This window comes from Bombina bombina, chromosome 2, assembly GCF_027579735.1.
Source record: "Bombina bombina isolate aBomBom1 chromosome 2, aBomBom1.pri, whole genome shotgun sequence".
Taxonomy (NCBI): Eukaryota; Metazoa; Chordata; class Amphibia; order Anura; family Bombinatoridae; genus Bombina; species Bombina bombina.
The window spans coordinates 1082062490-1082090211 of NC_069500.1; positions in this window are offsets into that span (position 1 = coordinate 1082062490).

Below are 27722 nucleotides of genomic sequence, written 5' to 3' on the forward strand. Positions count from 1 at the left end.
TGAGCTGATCTCTCAGTGATCTACCCTTCTTGAAGGCTATCATTGGTGGGTCATACTCCTTGAACGGTAAAATCGAATCCGTTTTGACCACCATCCAATTTTTGCTCAAGTACTCAGGAAAGTGTCTTTTGTCAGGGGAATAATCGGTGGTAAATAAAACTCTCTTAGAGTCTCCATCCGTATCTTTATTCCATTTCTGTGTTAATAAAACCTCAGATTGTGTCAGGTTTTGCATCTCTTTACAGAGTCTCCTGATCCCATTACTAGGATATCCCCTGTACAAAACGTTTTCCCATATCATCCAACTGGGTCAGTTTTTTATTGGGGTCCGTATTGTGCCGCACAGTCCTCAACATCTGTGCCTTGGGAATGGAATTAATCAAACTCCTCGGATGAGCGCTCGTGGCATGCAAAATGGAATTCTTATCTGTTGGTTTGGCATAGCGTGTCATGGCCAACTTGTCTGCTTCCTTGTACACTAACAAATCCAAAAACTCTGAGGTTTCATGATATTTCAATTCGAACTTAACCAGATGTTGCAGGTCATTCAGCTCCTGGAACCAGTCTTCTAGATCCTGTGAAGTGCCGTTCCAGATGAAAAACAGGTCATCTATGTATCTGCGATACATAGATACTTGCGGTCTGTCATAAATTCTCATAATGCCTTCCTCATAGTCCTCCATGAAGATGTTGGCATATGATGGGGCCATGTTTGACCCCGTCGACGTTCCTGATATTTGTAAGTAGTAGTGGGTTTCGAATTTGAAAAAATTCAATTCAAGACAACATCTCATGATCTCAAGGAGGATATCAATAGGTGGGCCGACGTAGGGGGTCTTCAGAAGAGCTTTCCGTGCTGCCCCAATCCCCAATTCATGGGGAATGATCATATATAAACTATTGACATCAGCTGTCACAAGAAGACTATCCGGCACAAGCCTGTATTGGCCGCTCACCAGTTCCTCAATGAGTTGTGAAGAATCTCTTAGGAAGGAGGACATTCTGGTTACACAGGATTGTGGATAGAAATCTACAAATTTTGCAAGAGGTGACAGAATTGAGTTTCTGGCCGACACAATCGGGCGTCCTGGTGGTTTCATAAGTGACTTGTGTATTTTTGGCAATGTGTACAGAATCTGGCATATAGGATAATAAAAAAAAAAGGTGTGTTAAGTAGTGCGCAAGTATACCCCTGCAGATATACTAATCTTCTCCCAAAAGCAGAAAAGATATATACAACAATTACAAAGAAAGATGTATATGTGCGCTACAGAGCTATGGGGTCAAAGAAGAGCGTTTTAGGATGGTATATTACCTATATTCTAAATTACTTGAAACAATAAATCAAGACAGAGAAAATGTGGAGTATATAAAAAATATAATTATTTTATTCTTATACATATAGGATCTAAAAGATGTAGAATATACTACATATGTGGGTGCATTTAAAAAAAGCATACTTGAAAACAAAAAATATGACCGGTCATATATCTATAATAAAACGGCTTCCACCTTAAAGGGCCATAATACCCAAATGTTTAAACACTTGAAAGTGATGCAGCATAGCTGTAAAAAGCTGATTAGAAAATATCACCTGAACATCTCTATGTAAAAAAGAAAGATATGTTACCTCAAAAGTTCCTCAGTAGCCACCTCCCATTGTAAAGGATTTCTAAGCAGCATTTTAGTGTGTTTGTCCTGGGACATCTGAAGGGACTAGCATCGTGCACTCTCATATTATTTCACCAATCAGGTAAAGGAAGCTTACTATGAAATCTCATGAGAGTTAAGTGAAATCTCATGAGATCACAGTAAGAGTTCATGACCTCAGCACTGCTGATGCTGATTGGCTGCTGTTCATTTCTTCATTTTTTTAAATTTGTTTACCTGCAGCTGGGAGCAGCTGAGTATAACTTTTTACACAGAACTTACTCTGCTGAGCTGAGGAGATTCTGAGGTAAAATATCTTCCTTTTTTACATAGAGAAGCTCAGGTGATATTTTCCTGTCAGCTTTTTACAGTTATACTGCATCAGTTTCAAGTGATTTAGCATATGAGTATTATGTCCCTTTAAAGATCTACCACTTATATAGTATAGCGGATACCACCTTGACTTTAAACCAATATGGCCAGTGTATAAAGGACCTATTTGATAAAATGCAGTGGTTGGTAAATCCTAATATAAGGGATAAGTTCTCTTCTTGTAAATCTTGATTTAGCATTTTGACTTTCCTGCATACGAATCTCACACACTGCGCAGAGTAAGGATATACAGCCGTCACTGAACTACTTCCCATAGTAACACACAGAGAGACCAGCTCGGAAGAACCAACTAGACAATGCTAGAGAAACACCTGTGCCCAGCTAAACCAACGACCATTTGAGCTGCAACAAGGTAGGCACACAAGGTGTATTAGCCCGTGCTAGTGTGGTATCTGTTGGAACTGTCTGATGCAAAGTTGTCTGATATATCTGATGTAAGCCGACTGGGCTTTGTTTTGCTATACTTAAACAATCAAGCCAGCCAGCACTTGCTATTGACTCTGGAAATTTCATTCACGCAACTAAACTGGATTTTCTTCAATATACTAAATCAAGATTTACAAGAAGAGAACTTATCCCTTATATTAGGATTTACCAACCACCACTGCCTTTTATCAAATAGATCCTTTATACACTGGCCATATTGGTTTAAAGTCAAGGTGGTAGCCGCTATACTATATAAGTGGTAGATCTTTAAGGTGGAAGCCATTTTATTATAGATATATGACCGGTCATATTTTATGTTTTTATGTATGCTTTTTTAAAATGCACCCACATATGTAGTATATTCTACATCTTTTAGATCCTATATGTATAAGAATAAAATAATTATATTTTTTATATACTCCAAATTTTCTCTGTCTTAATTTGTTTCAAGTAATTTAGAATATAGGTGATATATAGGATAATCAGTTGTCAGATACTTATAAGTGTTATCATTAATAAAATCTTGTAGTAGGGCACTCTTCAATAATTAATCAATGGTCCATACTCACTTTTGTTGCCAACAGTTTAGACATTAATGGCTGTTTTTTGAGTTATTTTGAGGGGACAGCAAAATTAAAACTGTTATAAAGGCTGTACACTCACTACTTTACATTGTAGCAAAGTTTCATTTCTTCATTGCTGTCACATGAAAAGATCTAATAAAATATTTACAAAAATGTTAGGGGTGTACTCACTTTTGTGAGATACTATATATATATTTTATTGTAAATAGGTTGTTATTTTCATCAGAGGAAATAAAGATTACATGCATTACAGCTGCAGATACATTACACAAAAGATAAATATCACATAGATCTAATGTTGACCTACAACTTTATATTTTCACAGATCTCAGGTGGCCGAGATAAAGAATCTTCTGGTACGTCAGGCCAGTGTCAATGTATACCCCTAGGAGCAACCGCTATTCTCCACCGCTGCCATTGACACTGCTTGAGGGTCGCCCAGCGGATGAGTCAGGGACAGATGTGTACGTCCCTGATATCCAAGGTAATTTTCAAGTATAATACTATGTTTGCAGTATTTAACAATAAAAATATTTTTTTTCTACAGGTTCATTCAGGGTGCAGGTTAATGTAATGGATTGTGTTTTTAGAATTAAAATGTTTGTACAAGTTTTTCCACAACAATTTTGTGTATAATATAGGCTTTGTCACATATTCCTCATACTAACAATGATGCCCCAGCCTTTTTGCTGGCGCTGCAAGATGAGGAGGTGGCTGGAATGTAAGAAAACTTAATAGGTTTTTACAATTGTTTCTTGATAATGAATTTGTATAACATATTTTTTTTGTCTTTTTATAAATCTTGATCAGGGGACCCAGACAGAGCCCTTCCTGGCTGATATATTTTGCCAGTTGGCAGAGGGGCTGGACATTGTATACAGAGCTGTGCGGGCCCTGCAGGAGGCCATGACAAATTTTAATTAATATTATTTTTTTATTTAAAAAAAAAAAAACTCGTCCCTATATAATCTGGACTCTGCAAGTCCAGACTCAGCATCCTTACGCTCATATCTATCAAACTTAGAGCTCCCAACCCTTAACAATGATCACCCTGATGGATTTACGGGGGAATTTTACAAAACAATTGGGGAGCTTCTCTCTCCCATATTATTGAAGACTTTCCAGGAGTGGATCAATACGGGCTCCACCTTACATGAATCCCTAGAGGCGGAAATTATAACTATCTTAAAACCAGGTAAAGATCCCCAGTTATGCCAAAATTATGGTCCCATGGCCCCTATTTAAGAAAGTCTGCTGACCTGATCCGACAGTGTGGATCAGGTCCGCCAGATCTCGCTGAATACGGCTAGCAATACGCTCACCGTATTCAGCATTGCACCAGCAGCTCACAAGAGCTGCTGGTGCAACGCCGCCCCCTGCAGACTTGCGCCCGTTGGGCAGCCAGCAGGGGGGTGTCAATCAACCCGATTGTACTCGATCGGGTTGATTTCCGGCGAGAGCAGGCGGACAGGTTATGGAGCAGCGGTCTTTGTGACCGCTGCTTCACAACTGCTGTTTCTGGCGAGTCTGCAGGTTTGCCAGAAAGACAGGGCATCAAGCTCCATTCGGAGCTTGATAGATAGGCCCCTAAATCTTTGAGAAACTCAGATATCAAACTGTATTCGAAAATGTTGGCGAATAGATTGGCTATAGTTATTCCCTTAATCATACATAAAGACCAAGTTGGGTTTGTACCGGGGAGAAAGGGACCAGACAATGCCCAACGTATTTTAGCGATACTGTCTGAGGCTAAGAGACGAGGCACCCCTATCCTGGCCCTGTCGTTGAATGCTGAAAAAGCGTTTGACAGGGTCAGGTGGGACTTTCTCTGGGAGGTTCTCAAAATATTCCATATTCCCCATCAATTTCTTTCGGCAGTTCAATCCTTATATTCCGGTCCAACAGCTACTGTAGGTGGAGTGGGCTTCCGTTCGGACCCCTTTAATATTGAAAATGGTACGAGACAGGGTTGCCTTCTCTCACCCCTCCTTTTCGCCCTTGTGATAGAGCCCCTGGCTCAGGCTATCCGGTTAAATGAGGAGATCTCAGGAATTCAATTTGGAAGCTCCCAACATAAGATTGCGTTGTTTGCAGAAGACGTCACAATTCTCTTGACCTCTCCTTTGTCATCCATGGCGGCGGTCTTTGAAACTATTCATGCCTATGGTAAACATAGTATGTTAGTATGTACAAACTCAATATTAACAAAACAAAGGTTCTCCATGTGAATCTTCCCCCCCAAACATACTTTTGACTCTGAAAGCCACTTACCCACTTTCAATGGTCCCAACGAGACATCAAGCACCTGGGTATGTAAACATAGTATGTTAGTATGTACAAACTCAATATTAACAAAACAAAGGTTCTCCATGTGAATCTTCCCCCCCAAACATACTTTTGACTCTGAAAGCCACTTACCCACTTTCAATGGTCCCAACGAGACATCAAGCACCTGGGTATTTTTTTTGAGTCCTGACCCAGCTATAGTCATCGCATCCAATTTCACTGACCGCCTTGTGGATTTTAGCAATATACTCAAGGGTTGGGATCTCAGTGTATGTGTGGGCAGGTAAGAGACCGCAAACTAATGGTATAATTATGCAAAAACCTATTCACTTAGGAGGGCTCGTGTTCCCTAGTGTGATTCTATACCATGATGCTGCTAGACTCTCGCAGCTTATGAATTGGTCTATGCCGGAGGCCACTTTTCGATGGCAAGAAGTTGAGCAGGATATGTTGCCAAAGGGTATCACATTATCCGATCTCCCATGGATCCCCCCTTACCTAAGAAGCAAGCTTCTTATTACTCACCGTTTCATCCTGGATACCCTTAAACATTGGGATTCTAAGAGAGCGTTGCTGAATCTAGCCCCCCACCCCTCCCCTATATTTAGACTTCGTACACTATTGGTGTTCCTATCTGAAACCCATTTAACTACATGGGATAAAGCTGCAGATCTTTTGGTCGTTGACTTATATAAATTATATATAAATTAATGGACTTTACAACTGCTCGGGAACAACTAGGCCTCCCTGCAACATTAAGATTTGAATATCTCCGGGTCGCAAGCCTTTTGATATCGTGGGGAATGGGGAAAGGAACCGCTAGATCAAGAACCCCGTGGGAATCTAGGTGGGACTTAGGGAAACCGCTAAAGGGATCACTTTCCTTTCATTATTGCATGTTAATTACCCCCACAGAACATGTCAAACATAGTCAATACTTAACATGGGAGAAAGAATTGCACATGGTGGCAGAATAAACTGGATCTACATCAGGCTATCTGGAGACAATGGGATTTCTACAGGTCAGAACAGACTTGTGGAACTTTCCCCAATGGCTGATCACAACGTGGGGAAGTGAGTTTCTTTCTCCCTTCTTCTTCTTCCCCTCTTTTTTTTTTTTTTGAGAACATAGCGCCGCGGGGCGCTAGATAACTGACTTTAGTCCTGTAGGTTGTGAAGCATTTCAATGTGTTGCATCCAATTTTGTATGTTGCTATTTTTACTTATGATATATGATATCTCACTGTTATGGTTATAATAGAGATACTATTGGTAGGTCGCTGCTTTATACCTCTGCTCGCTGCTGGGAAGACCCCCAGATGTATGCAAAGCTCCATGGAAACATATGAAAACAGCACTTGCCATTGTGTTAATTCACTACACGGACGGATGAGGATTACCCTGCTTTGGGAACAAAATATGCCGCTCGTTGCGGCTGGTATGTGATTACCTGTCTGTGTTTTTCTACCCTGCTCATTAACCATCTATTTGGGATCTGCAAGTGACTTTGTGTTTGCCATGGTTTACTCTCACTGTGGAAAAGTGTATACTGGGGATAGATATGTACCACTTTGATACAATCTATTGACAGAGCAAATATGTTTGGCTGGGACTGTAGTTCACGACTGCATTGCATTATCAAGTTCCTCTTGCAACCTTCTGTATAATAAGCTTAAGCACTGTCCTTCTGCATCTTGCTTAAGCAACTTCTTGCACTTACTTATTATCTGACTTCAGCTTTTTGTGCTTTTTGTGATCTACAGCCTCTGGACTTATTATGTGGTGCACCACACCTATACCTCTGTTTTTGCTACATATTGGGGAACCCCATTAGGTTGAATGAATGTGTGTGTATGGACGTATTTATTGTGAATATTTAATGTCTATTTAATTGTGACACTATATAAAATATTTTTTGCATTGAAAGTACTGGTCTTGTTCCTATATGTGTTTTTTATCCTAGAATTTGAGTCTGCACGTATTGGTGCAATCTTCTTCCTTTTTTCCACTTATGACTAAATAGCATTCATGTTTGCACTATAGATAAAATTTGAGGTGAGCTTTACTAACTGTTTTTCTGTGTTCGTTCTATAATAGAGATACAACTAGTTTTCCTATATCAAATGGTTGTTTTATAACTGCCACATTGGTCTATTCTATATCTTGTGTTGTCAAGACCTTTAGTTAAAAAAATAGAGATTCTCATGTTAACTATTCAAGTAATGTATAGCAGACTCTTCTGTTCATATGGTAAGACAAGCTGATACGCAGATAAATGCTTAGAATAACAATGTGGCACATAGTGCAGAATTATATAACATTATCTTAGTGCAAACTTTATGGAACATAATTTTGTCGCTGAAATTTGATTAAAAAAGAGGGTTTTTCAGACCGCCGCTCTATGCTCTACTGAGCGGGTCTAGTCTAGTCACAGCCTAGCCACCATTACACTCAATGTAGCTCGCTCCTGCTCTGTCTGATAGTGGGAGCGAGCTACATTGAGTGTAATGGCGCGATCTGGCTGGGCTGTGACTAGACAGCTGCCCAGATGCGCTCAGGGGGAAAACCAGACCCGCTCAGTAGAGCACAGAGCGGCGGTCTTAAAAACAATCTTTTTTAATCAAATTTCAGCAGCAAAATTATGCTGCATAAAGTTTGCACTAAGATAATGGGGCATATCTATCAAGCTCCGAATGGAGCTTGATGCCCCGTGTTTCTGGTGAGCCTGCAGGCTCGCCAGAAACAGCAGTTATGAAGCAGCGGTCACAAAGACTGCTGCTCCATAACCTGTCCGCCTGCTCTGAGCAGGCGGAGGGACATCGCCGGAAATCAACCCAATCGAGTACGATCGGGTTGATTGACACCTCCCTGCTGGCGGCCGATTGTGAATACGGAGAGCGTATTGCTCTCCACATTCAGCGAGGTCTGTCGGACCTGATCCACATTGTCGGATCAGGTCTAACAGACCTTTGATAAATAGAGGCCATAGTATATAATTCTGCACTATGTGCAGAATTATATAACATTATTTTCTAGGTTTACTGCCCCTTTAATAAAGACGTTATATATCACAACGGCTAAATCTGTCTCTGTATTGCATGTTTAAACCTTAATACCATAAATAATAACAGGTGTTATGTTTACTCCTGGAGTATATAATGAGTTTGGAAATTATTGAAAAATGTTTAAATATTGCATTACACTTTAACTAAATCTACTAGAGATTTAGTCGACTAAAACTAGACTAAAACTAAAACAATTCAGATGACTAAAATTTGACTAAAACTTAAATGGCCTTTTAGTCAAAAGACTAAAACTAAGACTAAATTGAAATTTGCCGTCAAAATTAATGCTGTTCTGAACGTTTACTGTCCCTTTAAGGGCCTTTTTGAGATCCTTCACAGTGGAACTCATTCTATACACTGAGAAGTGACCAATTACAAGATGATATCATTAATTTGATTATAATTGAGCTTGTCATGTTGCTCCCAAAACAGTATACATAGAAATACTTCCCCTTTAACCATTTTGCTGCTAAGCCTTTTTTTCACCACCCCAGTGCTGAGACAATTTTGAGCTTTTTTGCAGCATACATTTAAACCCTATTATAAGTAAAAAAAACACACACACACACACACACATATATATACTGTATATATATTATTATTTTTTTTTCTTTTTTTTTCTTGCAGATTCACAATATACCATTATTACATGTATAATTCATGGCATATGAGATAGCTGTGGCAAAAACTGTAAAAAAAAAATCCCTTTTTTTCTTGCAAAGTATTTACTGTTACCCCATGTGTTTTTCTGCTTTATTTTTAAAACATCTGCTGTATGGTACTGCTCCAAGACCATTATTTGAAAGAGCAGGTGATTCTCTATCAAATGAGGGGTCTTGGCAGTTTGAAGCTGGGATCGAGGGGATTGAAGAACCTCCCTCCATCCAGCTCCCTTGCAGCTACACTGAGCTTCCCGGTTCTGCCCCCTTTGTATGTCCGTGGTGACAACACCTACATTCCCTTGAAGTCTGGGAGTGCCTTTAACTAGGCCACCAATTATCCCAGCCTCTAGTGCAGGGGATTGCAAAAACACTTGTTTGATCGGCGATCCCCATGCATGACAAATAAAAGGGCTCTTCGTGAGCACACAGGCCTCGATATGCATGACGACTGTAGCTCGCATTGCGCATCGAAGGGGTTAAGTGCAAAGTGTCTTCATGTGCAAAATAGAATCTCACACATTTTTACATAATTCTGTATTTCTTGTCATACTTTTTCTCTGCATTCTTGTTCTATTTGGATTATTTTCCACAACCCCAACCCTGTCAGAAGTTATTCTCTTGTGCAAAGTTGTACTCCAGTCAATAAAGCAGACTTCCCAGCCTACTCGTGTTCTGATTGGCTGTCTCTACATTCTTAGCCACTACCGGGATGTTTATAATTTGGATTGTCAGCTGTTGCCACTCCATCCCTGGTTGCTTTAATTATGACATCCTGTCAATCAAGCTGTTTATTCCAAATCACTTATACTTTCCTCTGTCATTTCCTATTGCATGTAACTGCCAAGGTACAGTAGGACTGTATAGTATGACATCCTTGAAGACCAGACTTTGTCTCAGCTGAGACCCTTTTGTACCCCTGTTAAATTCACATATTAAATGTTATGCAGCATTTATGTAATGAAAATATCCCCTTAAAGTTCTCCAGTGTCACACCAGTGTTGCCCCCCCACAAAAAGATATAGGCATTTCAGCAATATATCAGGCAATCAGTGGCTTTAGTGACTGGAAAGAGAGGGATTTACACTGGACTATGGATCATGAGACAGTACTAGCCAACTGACTTATTCACACTTCTCACGTTTGTGAATCAGGTTCAAAACTGGAAAAAACACGGGTAGTCAGTGGCGCCTAAGGCTGGCTGTCAGTGAAAAAAGTAAAACAATGTGAAAAAATCCAAAAGGCAAATGGCCAAATGTATCAAGGGTTAAAATATCTGCCGATATGATGCAGGTACTTGGTGAACAGAAAATCAATACAGGGGCCCGATCCGATAAAAATCGTCGCCCGCAAAAGCTGGCGACGCCAATATTTGCGCTGGTTTGGTATCACATATACGGCGTAACCTAGAAGTTAAGCGCGTATATTTCTGCCGTCGCCCGTAGTTTTTTGGGCCATAGGCAGGTATACCAAACCAGCGCAGTTTGGTATCCAATATACAGTGTAAGGACTTACGTGGCGTAAATGGAGAAATCTTACTCCATTTTCACCTCGCCACAAAAAGCAGCCGTAGTAAGCCTTACGCTGACTTTTGGAGCCCCGTAACTCCTTAAACTACCTGCTAAATAAACCTAACACCTAACGCATGCGCAATGTCTATCTACCTGTCAACCGCAATCCCCCACCGCAATCCCTAATAAAATATTTAACCCCTATACCGCCGCTCCCGGACCCCGCCGCCACCTACATTAACTACCCCCTAATGTGATCTCCTACACCGTCGCCAACTATATTAAACTACCCCCTAAAGTAAGCCCCTACCCCGCCGCCATCTATTTTAAAATGATTAACCCCTAATTTAATCCCCTTACCCCACCGCCAGCTATATTAAATTAATTAACCCCTAATCTAATCCCCCTACCCCGCCGCCAGCTATATTCAATTATTTAACCCCTAAAATACTAAACTATCCCTACCACTAAACCTAAGTCTAACCCTACAAATAGCCCTGAAAAGGGCTTTTTGCGTGGCATTACCCCAAAGTAAACTGCTCTATTGCCAGCCCTTAAAAGGGCTTTTTGCTGGGCATGCCCCAAAGAATTCAGCTCTTTTACCAGCCCTTAAAAGGGCTTTTGGCAGGGCTTTGTCACAAAGTAAACAGCTCTTTTGCATCTAATCTACATCCCCCTACACCACGGCCACCTATAATAAATGTATTAACCCTAATCTAATCCCCCTACACCGCCGCCGCCTATATTAAACACATTAACCCCTAATCTAAACCCCCTACACCGACGACAGCTATATTAACTATATTAACCCTAATTATATTAGGGTTAATATAGTTATTATATTATATATATTAACTATATTAACCCTAATTACATTAGGGTTAATATAGTTAATATCGTTATTATATTATATATATATATTAAGTATAATAACCCTATCTAAATCTAACATCCCTAACTAAACTCTTATTAAGATAAATCTAATATTAATATTATTAATTAAAATATTCCTATTTAAATCTAAATACTTACCTATAAAATAAACCCTAACGGCTAGATTTAGAGTTTTGTCGTTAACGACCCGCGTAGCTAACGCTGGTTTTTTTCTGGCCGCACCTTTAAAATAACTCTGGTATTGAGAGTCCACAGAATGGCTGCGTTAGGCTCCAAAAAAGGAGCGTAGAGCATATTTAACGCAACTTCAACTCTCGATACCAGAGTTGCTTACAGACGCGGCCAGCCTCAAAAACGTGCTCGTGCACGATTCCCCCATAGGAAACAATGGGGCTGTTTGAGCTGAAAAAAAACCTAACACCTGCCAAAAAGCCGCGTTCAGCTCCTAACGCAGCCCCATTGTTTCCTATGGGGAAACACTTCCTACGTCTGCACCTAACACTCTAACATGTACCCCGAGTCTAAACACCCCTAACCTTATACTTATTAACCCCTATTCTGCCGCCCCTGCTATCGCTGACACCTGCATATTATTATTAACCCCTAATCTGCCGCTCCGTAAACCGCCGCTACTTACATTATCCCTATGTACCCCTAATCTGCTGCCCCTAACACCGCCGACCCCTATATTATATTTATTAACCCCTAATCTGCCCCCCACAACGTCGCCTCCACCTGCCTACACTTATTAACCCCTAATCTGCCGAGCGGACCGCACCTCTATTATTATAAAGTTATTAACCCCTAATCCGCCTCACTAACCCTATAATAAATAGTATTAACCCCTAATCTACCCTCCCTAACATCGCCGACACCTAACTTCAATTATTAACCCCTAATCTGCCAACTGGAGCTCACCGCTATTCTAATAAATGTATTAACCCCTAAAGCTAAGTCTAACCCTAACACTAACACCCCCCTAAATTAAATATAATTTAAATCTAACGAAATTAATTAACCTTTATTAAATAAATTATTCCTATTTAAAGCTAAATACTTACCTGTAAAATAAATCCTAATATAGCTACAATATAAATTATAATGATATTATAGCTATTTTAGGATTAATATTTATTTTACAGGTAACTTTGTATTTATTTTAACCAGGTACAATAGCTATTAAATAGTTAAGAACTATTTAATAGGTAAAATAGTTAAAATAATTACAAAATTACCTGTAAAATAAATCCTAACCTAAGTTACAATTAAACCTAACACTACACTATCAATAAATAAATTAAATACAATTCCTACAAATAAATACAATGAAATAAACTAACTAAAGTACAAAAAATAAAAAAGAACTAAGTTACAAAAAATAAAAAAATATTTACGAACATTAGAAATATATTACAACAATTTTAAACTAATTACACCTACTCTAAGCCCCCTAAAAAAATAACAAAGACCCCCAAAATAAAAAAATGCCATACCCTATTCTAAATTACTAAAGTTCAAAGCTCTTTTACCTTACCAGCCCTGAACAGGGCCCTTTGCGGGGCATGCCCCAAGAAGTTCAGCTCTTTTGCCTGTAAAAAAAAACATACAATACCCCCCCCCAACATTACAACCCACCACCCACATACCCCTAATCTAACCCAAACCCCCCTTAAATAAACCTAACATTAAGCCCCTGAAGATCTCCCTACCTTGAGTCGTCTTCACCCAGCCGAGCCAAATTCTTCATCCAAGCGGAGCAAGAAGAGGTCCTCCATCCGGTAGAAGTCTTCATCTAAGCGGAGCAAGAAGAGGTCCTCCATCCGGTAGAAGTCTTCATCCAAGTGGGGCAGAAGAGGTCTTCCATCCGATTGAAGTCTTCATCCAAGCGGAATCTTCTGTCGTCATCCATCCGGAGCGGAGCGGCAGCATCCTGAAGACCTCCGACGCGGAACATCCATCCTGGCCGACGACTGAACGACGAATGACGGTTCCTTTAAATGACATCATCCAAGATGGCGTCCCTCAAATTCCGATTGGCTGATAGGATTCTATCAGCCAATCGGAATTAAGCCCCCCCAAATAAAAAAAATTCCCTACCCTATTCTAAATTAAAAAAAGTTCAAAGCTCTTTTACCTTACCAGCCCTTAAAAGGGCCTTTTGCGGGGCATGCCCCAAAGAAAACTGCTCTTTTGCCAAAAAAAAAACACAATACCACCCCCCAACATTACAACCCACCACCCACATACCCCTAATCTAAACCAAACCCCCCTTAAATAAACCTAACACTACCCCCCTGAAGATCTCCCTACCTTGTCTTCACCCAACCGGGCCGAACTCCTCATCCGATCCGGGCGATGTCTTTATCCAAGCGGCAGCAAAGTCTTCTTCCATCCGGCGGCATCTTCCATCAAGCGGCATCTTCCATCAAGCGGCATCTTCAATCTTCTTTCTTCGCTCCTCCGACGCATCCATCCCGGTTGGCTGAACCAATCAGCCAATCGTATTGAACTTGAATCTGATTGGCTGATTCAATCAGCCAATCAGATTTTTCTACCTTAATTCTGATTGGCTGATAGAATCCTATCAGCCAATCGGAATTCGACGGACGTCATCTTGGATGACGTCATTTAAAGGTACCTCTTTCGTCGTTCAGTCGTTGGCCGGGATGGATGCTCCGCGTTGGAGGAGCGAAGAAAGAAGATTGAAGATGCCACTTGATGGAAGATGCCGCTTGATGGAAGATGCCGCCGGATGGAAGAAGACTTTGCTGCCGCTTGGATAAAGACATCGCCCGGATCGGATGAGAAGTTCGGCCCGGTTGGGTGAAGACAAGGTAGGGAGATCTTCAGGGGGGTAGTGTTAGGTTTATTTAAGGGGGGTTTGGGTTAGATTAGGGGTATGTGGGTGGTGGGTTGTAATGTTGGGGGGTGGTATTGTGTTTTTTTTCAGGCAAAAGAGCAGTTTTCTTTGGGGCATGCCCCGCAAAAGGCCCTTTTAAGGGCTGGTAAGGTAAAAGAGCTTTGAACTTTTTTTAATTTAGAATAGGGTAGGGAATTTTTTTTATTTTGGGGGGCTTTATTATTTTATTAGGGGGCTTAGAATTATTTTTTGTAATTTAGTGTTTTTTTTTTTTTGTAATTTAGTTTAGATTATTTAATTGTATTTTAGTTTAGATATTTGTAGTTTATTTAATTTATTGATAGTGTAGGTGTATTTGTAACTTAGGTTAGGATTTATTTTACAGGTAAATTGGTAATTATTTTAACTAGGTAGCTATTAAATAGTTATTAGCTATTTAATAGCTATTGTACCTAGTTAAAATAAATACCAAGTTACCTGTAAAATAAATATAAACCCTAAAATAGCTACAATGTAATTATTAATTACATTGTAGCTATCTTAGGGTTTATTTTATAGGTAAGTATTTAGATTTAAATAGGAATATTTTAATTAATAATATTAATATTAGATTTATCTTAATAAGAGTTTAGTTAGGGATGTTAGAGTTAGATAGGGTTATTATACTTAATATAATATAATAACGATATTAACTATATTAACCCTAATATAATTAGGGTTAATATAGTTAATATATTTAATATAATAACTATATTAACCCTAATATAATTAGGGTTAATATAGTTAATATATATAATATAATAACTATATTAACCCTAATATAATTAGGGTTAATATAGTTAATATAGCTGGCGGCAGTGTAGGGGGATTAGATTAGGGGTTAATGTGTTTAATATAGGCGGCGGCGGTGTAGGGGGATTAGATTAGGGGTTAATACATTTATTATAGGTGGCCGCGGTGTAGGGGGATGTAGATTAGATGCAAAAGAGCTGTTTACTTTGTGACAAAGCCCCGCCAAAAGCCCTTTTAAGGGCTGGTAAAAGAGCTGAATTCTTTGGGGCATGCCCCGCAAAAAGCCCTTTTAAGGGCTGGCAAAAGAGCAGTTTACTTTGGGGTAATGCCACGCAAAAAGCCCTTTTCAGGGCTATTTGTAGGGTTAGACTTAGGTTTAGTGGTAGGGATAGTTTAGTATTTTAGGGGTTAAATAATTTAATATAGATGGCAGCGGGGTAGGGGGATTAAATTAGTGGTTAATAATTTTAAAATAGATGGCGGCGGGGTAGGGGCTCACTTTAGGGGGTAGGTAAGGTAGATGGCGGCAGGGTAGGGGCTCACTTTAGGGGGTTATAGATTTAATATAGCTGGCGGCGGGGTCCGGGAGCGGCGGTTTAGGGGTTAATAACTTTACTAGGTGGCGGCGGGGTCCGGGAGCGGCGGTTTAGGGGTTAATAACTTTTTTTATTGTTAGGATAGTGAGGGGGGATAGCGGATAGAGGGTTAGACGTGTCAGGCTAAGTTAGGGAGGCGTGTTAGACGTGTCGGGCTATGTTTAGGAGGCGTGTTAGACAGTGCGGGTGATTTCATACTTTAGTCAGGTCTTGTAGGCGCCGGCAGTTTCTAACGTGGCTTAAGTCACTGGCGACGCCAGAAATTTGTACTTACGCAGATTTCTGGACATCGCTGGTTTATCCGACTTACGCCACTTTAGCTACAGACGGCACCGTATATTGGATAGCTTGAGTTGCGAGCTGTAACTGCGGGCAACGCGGGTTCCCTCGCTTGCGCCGCAAACTACGCCGTATATCGGATCGCGCACCAGGTGTTTAAGGTGATATCCTCCTATTCTATTAAATCTAAGCTAATTAAGTAAAAACAAATGGTCAAAGGTTTTATAACATTATAAAAATAGATATTTAATAAAGTAAATAGGTTATAAATACACAGGTGTATGACACGAGGACTTCCGGTGGGCGGGCGCACCAGCAGGACGCACTAGAGAAGAGCTCCGTGCTGGCAGTGAACAAAAAAGGTGTAAAATACCTTAAAAAGTGCCCCACAGCTCACATCCTAGGCAGCATCGATTGCAGGTAGCTGTCGGAGACATCAGAGTTAGGAGCGGACATCGAGCTCCACACCGGAGGGCAAACAGTAAAACGCCAGACGGCAGACCACGGCAAAACTATCTTGGGGCAGCAGCATCACAGAAATACCCTGTACCGTGAGTAAAGAAGGGGCACAAAAGTTGGCAAAGTAAGGAGGGAAGGCACTATAACCCGCATTTAAGTGACCTGCAAATAGGCGCGAAACTAAGCGCCATCTTTGAAACGGCCCCCTGCTGCAACAATCTCCACAATCCTCCGCTCCTAATAGACTTTTGAAAACATTGGGGCCCAAACTCTGTGTCAGTAAAAGCTACCTTCTTGCACTGACTCTAAGCAGACTTTACCGCAACCTTACCCCTCACTTAATGGGGGAGAGTGAACTTACTAGGCCTTATACTGACACCCTGAGACGCAGAAAGTGACACAGATCACACAGTTTCACCTCCTTAAAAATACCACCTATACTAAAGACAGTCTATAGATTATCCTTGGGGGAATACTAGCAGCCATGGCACACTGATCAGCCAGTACACCCCCCCCCTTCTTTGAAGACCCTCCACGCTACAACCCGCAATGATACACTGATTCCCACTCACAAATTATTGATTCCCTCTATATTATAGGATAACTCCAAGTTCAAGAACTATTTGCATGCAAAGATACTTTCCCCCATACCAAAAAAAGACAGACAAAATGTCAGGAAGGCAAAAGCAACCTGACAGGCGACAAAAACATCAAGCAGAAAATCAAGACACTGACCAGCTGCGACCAGAGGCCCCAGACCTCACTGTGCAAGACACACACCCAATTGTTGCGCAGCTCTCAGCTCTCTTCTTGCCTAAAATTGAACAACTCCAGACGGGCATGGATATGTTATCCACTGACTTTAAAACATTTTCATCTCGTCTAACTACAGTAGAGCAAAAAGTAGAGGAAGGAGAAGAAAGATTCAGAGAGACCTCCTCTTCAATCACCAACCTCCAGAAACAAAACAAGATGCTACAAACTAAATTGGAGGATCTGGAGAACAGATCAAGGAGGAACAATGTCCGCATTGTAGGAGTCCCAGAATCTATCCCATCAAGGGATCTAATAGAATTTGCAGAGACTGTCCTCCCGAACCTACTCAAGCTCCCCGCCGAGAATGTGTCGTGTACAGTTGAAAGAGCACATAGAATCGGGACCCCAGTGCAAGGAGATGTTCAAGACAGACCCCCAAGACAGATCATGATACGGTATTTAAACTTTAAAGATAAAATGCTTCTGATCAGAGCTTACAGGCAGATGCCCTCTGTCACCTACGAGGGGAGAAAAATACACATTTTCCAGGACTATTCAGCAGACGTAGCAAAACGCAGAAGGGAGTTCTCTCCATACTTCAGGGAACTAATTTCTCAAGGGGAATCTGTGGCACTCCTTTACCCAGCTAAGCTGAGACTGCAAACGACACAAGGCCCGAGGTTGTTTGAAACTCCCAAACATCTGCAAGCATTTCTGGATCAAACCAGGAGATCCCCAGGGCGCATGCAAAGAGACGAACATAGAGAAGAAAATGACATTTGAGTTGGGAAAGTTTCTGTTAACATTATAGAAATTTGTACTTTAAGTTTACCAGCCGATACCGATCATTAGGAGGGTCGGTTAGAACTCTTAGTGGTACAGACCACATTTGTATACTCTTACTTAAAGATGGGGGGGCTGGGCTGTTGGGTCCGTTACAGTTCAATTGTTAAACTTGTAGTTACATTGAAAGGGATTGTTTTTCTTGTTTTTTTAGATTTTGGTTCATTATTTATCACTCTTTCAGGAAAGATAATATACTCTGTATTTAATCGCTGTTTCTCATTCTAGAACAAAGGAAGGAAATATTACTCAGACATCAGAGATTTGGGTAAGACTGTACTCTCTCCCTCGACCAGCAAACAGTAAGTAACCACAGGTGACCAAACACTCACAACACACTATTCTCACTAAGCAATAGCTAGTCACTAACACAAAAATGAGCATCAGAAAGATAGTGTCATGGAATGTAGGGGGCATAACCTCCCCCATAAAAAGAAAAGCTATACTCAAATATCTAAAAAACCAGCACGCAGATATTGCAATTCTAGAAGAAACCCACTTATCGAATGTCGAACACCAAAAGCTAAAACAGGGGTGGGTGGGGGAAGTAATTCATACTACTTATCAGGAAAAGTGAGCTAGGGGAGTAGCCATATTATTCAGGAAAAACTTGGATTACACTATAGACAAGCAACTAATAGATGAGGAAGGGAGGTATGTCCTCCTTAAACTAAAATGCACAAATAAAACTCTTACTGTTGGGGGGGTTTACGGCCCTCACATTAACAAGAAAGAATTTTGGAGAGACCTAAGCAATAGGATACTACAATTTGCAGACACTCCTATAATCTTGGGAGGAGACTACAACATAGTACCGCAATTCCCAGCTGACAAATTTAGAGACCCTGCCTCAGATATCAGACAGATTACAACCCAACGTAACTCTAGGAGAGACTCTATCATCCTATCTAAGTTTAAACATTCCTTAGCCTTAACAGATATCTGGAGAGATACACATCCTGAGTATAAAAACTACACATGTTCCACCCCAGCTAAACACACGCTCTCCAGGATAGATTTATTCCTTACATCCAATTCCCTAGGGCCAATTATAACAGACACAAAGATTGACACCCCAACAATTTCAGACCATGCTCCCATCAGTCTAAAAATCTCCCTCACGCCCAAAAGAGAGGGACCGCGTAGATGGTTCTTCCCAACTTATCTCTATGGAGACGTAAACTTAAAATGACTACTAGTGGGGGAGTGGCAGGCATACGAGACCCTAAACGAGGCACACAAAGACAATACTCTCCTATATTGGGAGGCGAGCAAGGCAGTGCTGAGGGGGGTTATAACATCATATTCTGCGGGTAAACTAAAAAAGAGAAAACTGAGATCAGAAATATTGCTGAGAAGACTGTTAAGTGCCAAAAACAAATATCTACGAAACCCTAATTCTATAACGTATCAATGCTTCGTAGAGGCGAAAGCAGTGAGAGACACAGCATTACACCAGGATACAATAAGGGGAATGACGATGACACAGGCTAAATTCTATAGATATGGAGATAAGACTGGGAAATTTTTAGCCAGGCTTACTAAACTCAGCAGACCGAATAGACACATAAATGCCATTAAAGAAGGGAATTGCATTCACACTGCTAGATCTGACATTCAAGCAGCCTTCACAAAATACTATCAAACTTTGTACAAGGGGAACATAGTAGACAAATCCCAACAAGACCAATTTTGGGAGACCATACACACACCTTCCATATCAGAAGAACACCGAGACCTCCTTAATGCCACAATCACGGAAACAGAAACGCTGAAAGCAATATCAACATTGGCACTTGAAAAAACACCGGGCCCGGACGGGCTTCCGGGAGAATTTTATAAGCTATTGGGGGGAGACGTTGCTCCAGTGCTCACCTCCCTCTATAACAAAATTATGACCGGAGAGGTGTCTCTCACTGATCGCTTCACAGAGGCTAATATTAGTGTAATCCCCAAGGCAAATAAAGACCCACTCCTTCCTCAATCATATAGGCCCATCTCGCTAATGAACCAGGACTACAAATTACTGACAAAAATATTGGCAGATCGCTTGGCGATGGTTCTGCCCACTCTAATACACCAAGACCAAACAGGTTTTGTAAAGGGAAGGTCCTCGGTTTTAAATATTAGGAAACTCCAATTTGTTCTGACTCATTACTGGAATAAGGCTGGGGGGAAAGAAAAAGGGGCCCTGGATGCATGTGCGCTGCTTGTGGACGCGGAAAAGGCCTTTGACATGGTCCTCTGGACCCATCTCTTCTACACACTAGAGAAATTTGGTATCACGGGCCTTTTCGCGCACAAGGTCGGCGCACTATATGCCAACCCTAAAGCCTCCATATTAATTAACGGGACCCCATCACCCCCCTTCCAGTTGGGTAGGGGAACTAGACAGGGATGTCCGTTATCTCCCCTACTCTTTGACCTATCAATTGAGCCTCTAGCCATCAAAATTAGAACGGAAACGGAGGGATTGTGGATCGGGGAGGTCCAGTGTCATCTGTCTCTTTTTGCAGATGACATGATACTCTATCTACAAAATCCCAAAGAAAATATACCACAAGTTATGCAAATTATTTCCCAATTCGGATTAGTCTCAGGTTATAAAGTTAACACGGATAAAAACGAGCTGCTCTGGCTACAAAAGACATCACCACACCCGAACATACCATTCAACTTTAAACATGTTAACAACTCGTTCACATATTTAGGAATCAAACTCTCTTCAAACCCAAGGGAATGGTATCATCTTAATTATCGCCCCATGCTTAGGGACATCCAAGATATGTTGCATAGATGGACCAAGCTGCCCATCTCAATGTCTGGAAAGATTGTTCTCATCAAAATGATACTGTTCCCAAAACTCCTGTACTTGTTTCAAATGATACCAGAAATTATGCATAAATCTGACCTTAAGATACTCAACAAAGCCTGTCTAACATTCGTATGGGCAGGGAAAAAACACAAAATAAAGGCTACTAGGATGACAGCAGGCATTAGTTCTGGAGGTTTCGCGATCCCACATTTTGAGGCATACTGTGGGGCGGCCCAAATTAAATATGTGCTGGACTGGATGACGGGAAAACAGAACTTTACATTACCGACACTAGAAGAACAACTAGTGACCCCATGGTCACTTCAGGCTTTACCACACATGTCACCTTCACACATCCTTAAATTACTCAATGACTACCCATTGCTACTCCAACCTCTCCGAGCCTGGTGGACAATGTGTAAAAAACTAAAATTCAATCACAATTACACGAAATTCCTCCCACTAAAAGGTAACCCAGAGTTCCCCGCAGGAATAGACACTGGGGTATACACAGCATGGAAAAATAAGGGTTTGACATCAGTGTCTCAGATCGTCAATAATTTAGACATGACAATCAAGTCGTTCAGAGACCTACAAACACAATACACCATTTTGCATACTTACAGGTGAGGCACTATGTTAATAAACTAATCAGACAGGAGGAACTCAAGAACCAAACCCTAGGAATGAATAGACTGCTCAACAGGAGAGAACAGGGAGAGATATCTATTTCCCACATCGACAAACTATACATTCAACAAACTAATGATGAATCCACTAAACATATTAGTGATACATGGACATCTACGCTAAAGGTAGAAATAACACTAGACACAGTTAAACGTAGCATAGAGAGGGTGAGAGGGGCGACTCTATCAACGACAAATCGAGAATCACATGCCAAATTGTTACAAAATGCATACATATCCCCTAAAATCTACAAAAAGTGGAGACCAGACTCAGAGGGACAATGCCCGAAGAGCAGGGCACCGAACGCAGACTTGCTGCACGTCCTGTGGAACTGCCCCAAAATAAATAGATTCTGGAGAATGATATCCTTCTGGATAAAAAATACTTTCCACACAACTTTAGAATTCTCTCCAGAATTAATAATTTTTTTAGACTCCCCGACACTACCCTCAGAAAACATTAGGAAATGGACTGTTAACATTATTCTTCAAGCCAGGAGACTTATCTTTAAGGGATGGTTGGGTACCAAGGCCCCTACGATACCACAACTTAAAACAAGTGTGAAGAAACAATTGCTCAGTGAGGCAGCGGATGCTTTGGGGGACGTGCAGAATAGAACGAGACCATTTATGAAAAAATGGGAAACTTACATTCACACTCTGGATATCCCCACACAATCTCTGATATTGTTACCCCTTAAAAATTCAGAATTTCTACTAGAAGAGAGGCTCAGAGGTAAATGGGACTTCTTATATGCTGATAGAAAAGACAAAACACACATAGATAATAGACAAACACTACACCTTGACACCTGATCTGTGGTTGCTATTGGAAGAGAGAGAGAGGAGGTAAAACTGTCTGTGACTAAGAAGGGGAGGTGGGAAGAAAGGGAGAAAGAAATAATATATTGAAAAAGAAGGTATTGCCTAAATAGACTCAGAATAGTATATAGTTTATGGAGAAAGACTCATACTTGATCTACAAAAGTACTAGAATCATTGCTTTACAAACGAAACTAATATGAATCTGTATAATACTCATGAAAATGTAACCATTGAAATATCTGGATGAGATTGTTTATTTGTTCATGGCAACCTTTGAATGAGAAATAAAGTTTGAAAAAAAAAAATACACAGGTGTATATAAATGCTTATAGGCAATTATATAAAAAATGCAATAAAGGAAACGAAAATAAAAATAAACGGGTTCAAAAGAGTAAAAAGTTTAACTACAATGGACACTGTATCAGCGCATGAAATGTTAAACTTGTAGAGCTGGCAAACTAAAAGCAACAATGTTGACTTGAAAGTTTTGTATCTTCACAATTTAAAATTGAGGCAAGTGTTCCTTATGGCAATAATAGCAGAAAAAAGAGAGCAGAGTGTCCTCCAATAATAAGGTACAAGCAGTTATAAAAGTTCTGACCAAACTTCTGCTTTGCCGTATAAGTGTGTCAGATGTAAGCTTCTGTTTTTTTTGTATATCCCGATTTCTTTGGTAGTTAAATCAAACAGTGCAACAGGCAGCAGGAAAAATAATAGTTTTAAATCCACTTACGGCTTTCAGCGTATCCGCTTTACTCGCTCGTGTCTTCTGTGCAGAGGTAGATGTATCGGGTCCAACCAATAGGGACTGTTAGAGTGCGCGCACTTATTCAAAAAACTTCAAGACTTGAATATTGAAGGGGATTTCTCCTACCGGCTCAGTATGTGCTAGTCTGGCACATTGAAAGAGTCGGTCCTGGGAGAGACTTGGTAATTTCCTTGTAACAGGAGCAATCTGTGTGGACGTCTACGAGTTTCAGCTGTGAAGCCTTTATCAAGATGTCCTATTGGTGTTGCTCCTCCATTTTATAGATTGGTTTAACCCTTGTCATACTTGAATCTTAATTGCCTCCTATGTTTGCCTAGCCTATTAAAAATGCACATTTCAGCTCTATTCAAATATGAAGGTTTTTTTTTAGCTTACTTGCTGATAATTGCTTGATACAACTCATAAATCAATAAAAATGAATAAAAAACGTAAACTGATAAAACATAATCTGGAAAAATATACAAATTGTATAAAATCACTGTTAATCTGTCACTCATCTAATATATAAAACAGTAACTGTATAAATTGGGCTGGACTCTAGGTACTTCCGATTCCAGCCCAATTTATACAGTTACTGTTTTATATATTAGATGAGTGACAGATTAACAGTGATTTTATACAATTTATATATTTTTCCAGTTTATGTTTTATCAGTTTACGTTTTTTATTAATTTTTATTGATTTATGAATTGTATCAAGCAATTATCAGCAAGTAAGCTAAAAAAAACATTCACATTTGAATAGAGCTGAAATGTGCATTTTTAATAGGCTAGGCAAACATAGGAGGCAATTAAGATTCAAGTATGGCAAGGAGCAACACCAATAGGACATCTTGATAAAGGCTTCACAACTGAAACGCGTAGACGTCCACACAGATTGCTCCTGTTACAAGGAAATTACCAAGTCTCTCCCAGGACCGACTATTTCAATGTGCCAGACTAGCACATACTGAGCCGGTAGGAGAAATCCCCTTCAATATTCAAGTCTTGAAGTTTTTTGAATAAGTGCGCGCACTCTAACGGTCCCTATTGGTTGGACCCGACACATCTACCTCTGCACAGAAGACACAAGCGAGTAAAGCAGATACGCTGAAAGCCGTAAGTGGATTTAAAACTATTATTTTTCCTGCTGCCTGTTGCACTGTTTGATTTAACTACCAAAGAAATCGGGATATACAAAAAAACAGAAGCTTACATCTGACACACTTATACGGCAAAGCGGAAGTTTGGTCAGAACTTTTATAACTGCTTGTACCTTATTATTGGAGGACACTCTGCTTTCTTTTTTCTGCTATTATTGCCATAAGGAACACTTGCCTCAATTTTAAATTGTGAAGATACAAAACTTTCAAGTCAACATTGTTGCTTTTAGTTTGCCAGCTCTACAAGTTTAACATTTCATGCGCTGATACAGTGTCCATTGTAGGTAAACTTTTTACTCTTTTGAACCCGTTTATTTTTATTTTCGTTTCCTTTATTGCATTTTTTATATAATTGTCTATAAGCATTTATATACACCTGTGTATTTATAACTTATTTACTTTATTAAATATCTATTTTTATAATGTTATAAACTACTTTTACCATTTGTTTTTACTTAATTAGCTTAGATTTAATAGAATAGGAGAATATCACCTTAAACACCTGTATTGATTTTCTGTTCACCAAGTACCTGCATCATATCGGCAGGTATTTTAACCCTTGATATATTTGGCCATTTGCCTTTTGGATTTTTTCACATTGTTTTACTTTTTTCACTGACAGCCAGCCTTAGGCGCCACTGACTACCCATGTTTTTTCCAGGCTTTAGTGACTGGTCCTGTCTGGTAGCCAAGCAATCGAAAGAACATATTTTATATATTCACTGGTTAATAATCACTTTTTCATTCTAAAAGTACTTTGTATTTTGTTTATAATTTATAACATAATTAACTGTTAAAAATTACTGTGCTTGAAGCCATCTGCTTTGGGTGCTAAAAACAAACATAAAGAAAAGGTTTAATAATAACACAAGTCTTGCAAAACACTTAGAAGTAAGAATGCATTTGTAATGAGGAATACATTGTCATATATACACAATATTATGATAAGCTCTTTGCTCTTCATTTGTTGCCAGCCAGCCTCTGCAGATGTTTCTGTTATATTGAAACCTTGGGTTACTGGAAGCATGCACATTTGTGTGTGGGTTGTTTTGGGATAATCATGAGTTTTCTGCTTTTTATTGAGGTTAAATCATTGTGTCATATTTTCTTTGGAACAGAGAAACAAATTTTGAAAGTCTATGTGTTTTAACATTTAATAAACAAAGCCTTATGTCAATGTCCAGCCTGTGAAACCATTATTTTAAAAACAATTGGAGAAGATGTTCTTAGAGAAATTCAGCTTGATTTATAGACATTATTTTATTTGTACAATTTGTGCTTGGATTTATATTTTTTAAGGTTCAAGTTCAGGATAATTTCTTACAAGTTACAATCATCTGTATTGACTGTAGGTGCTTATTAGTTAGAACCTACCATGTGCCAAGAAATGTTGTTGGCACTTAATTAGATCATCTAAACATGAAATAAAGTAAAATAAACACATACAATTCTGTGCTACAGAATTATGTAGCACTATACAAAGAAATGGTAATAATAACAATCATAAAATAATTCAAAATATATGGTGTAGAAAAAAACAACACTTACATAATATACTGAAATTAATTTGCTCTTGAAAAAGGCGGTTGATCCACCGAAATGCTTAGTGAGATTTAAAAAGATTTTGTTAAAGTTGTTAGAATATATACCTGTCAAGAGTCTTCAATAAAATATTTTGCAATTCACCACAGCTTCCCAGTGAGTAGGTTTGTTGTAAAACGTTATTGCACTATCGCCTGTGCTTCTCTTTAGAGGTACATTAAGGAGTGGGATGAGGTCACCAACTTGCGCGGACATTGAATACCTACCTGATATCTGGAGTTAGAGAGGCCAAGGCTGAAAGCAACCCGAAGGGAACTTGATTATTTTCTATTTTATTGTATCAATAATTATCGTGAATTTCAGTATTTTTAATAAGAACATTGAACACTGTTTTAATTTGTTTATCTTTATATTTTAATGATTATTTTTTGTTTAATCCAAAACAAAAGATGAGGACCATATCTTCATGCAAGACAAAAATCAAGTTGGATTGATGGCAGTGATAGCGGTTTCAGTAAATAGTTATTTCTGATTTCTGTTAAAGGCTTTACTATTCTTTAATAAAGAGAGAAGGTGAACTTTGGGGCGTTTACATACTTATGGAAACAGGGGTATAATGAAATAATGGAATGTTAGTCAAATTATAAAAATTTTTTATTAAAAGAGACCAGGTGAGTGGTCCCTCAGGCATAGATGTGGGTCATTTTTCTCTGGAATGAGTATAGCTCATAAGTATAGCTCTCCCCAAACACATAGTTTATACTGAATGGAGCCTATCAGTGAAAGTGTAGTTATTTTGCTTTTTGAAAGAAAAAAAAGACAAGGGATTAACACTTATTTGCTCCATCCCCTCTATATTCAAGAGTCCTGTGGTGATGTGACAAGGGGCACTACTGCAAACAAACCTAGCATAGTATTGTGCTCCATGACATACTGTTCAGCTAGAGTGATACTGTTTTATATCAATCTTTTCTAAAACAATATTCCTGCCCAAAATTACATTATCAGGCAGATTTAGGAACTTTAAACAGCTATGTAATGTTCAAGCAAAAATATTTGACATTGTGCTGTTTTGTATTCATTATAGGTTATTTTTAGTTTAATATCTATTTAAGTTCAGCAGACAAAGGATCACTTCATATTAGCAGAAGTCCCCTGCATTGACTGACTTCTTTCTTATTTAAATTGTCTGTGTCACCAAATGTCATATGCTCTGCATATGTTTCACCACTGTTTTAGGGCAAATGTCTGGAATGTACACACACACCACCCCTCTTCTCCATCTAATATGCTTGCCAAGTGTTTCACACATGCTTACAGAACACGGTGCTCAGTGACACATGACATTAAATAAAAATAGCAGCCTTTGCCACAAAATGCAACCAGACCATATGCTAATGTATTAAAGTCCTTTTATGAATAAAGGTACCGCTGTTAACCATTTCTCCTTCTGACTAAATTCTGGACTTTTGAGGATGATATACTGTCTATCTGATTCCACTTTGTCTTTAGCAAAATCTACTAGATATTGCTCTGTGTGATGTCTCCCTACCTTCTTTTTGTGTGGGCACATTTTGTTAATTACACTGATCTAATCCATTTCTTTAACTATATTATATGTACTACTACATTATTATTAATTAATTACATTATTATTAATTATATTATTATGTACTGCTACATGTTTTCTGCAAGCTGCACATTAAACTAAAATTTTGGAGATGTATAAGAACTATTATTGTGTAGCATGTTGCATGAGTTTAGTAAAATTATTTTGTTTTATTTCCATTTAGCGCTGCAGAATCTGTTAAAATTCTACAAATAACTGATAATAATAATAACGGATAATAATAATAGAACACTCTGGTGAATGTAGGAAATTGTTTTT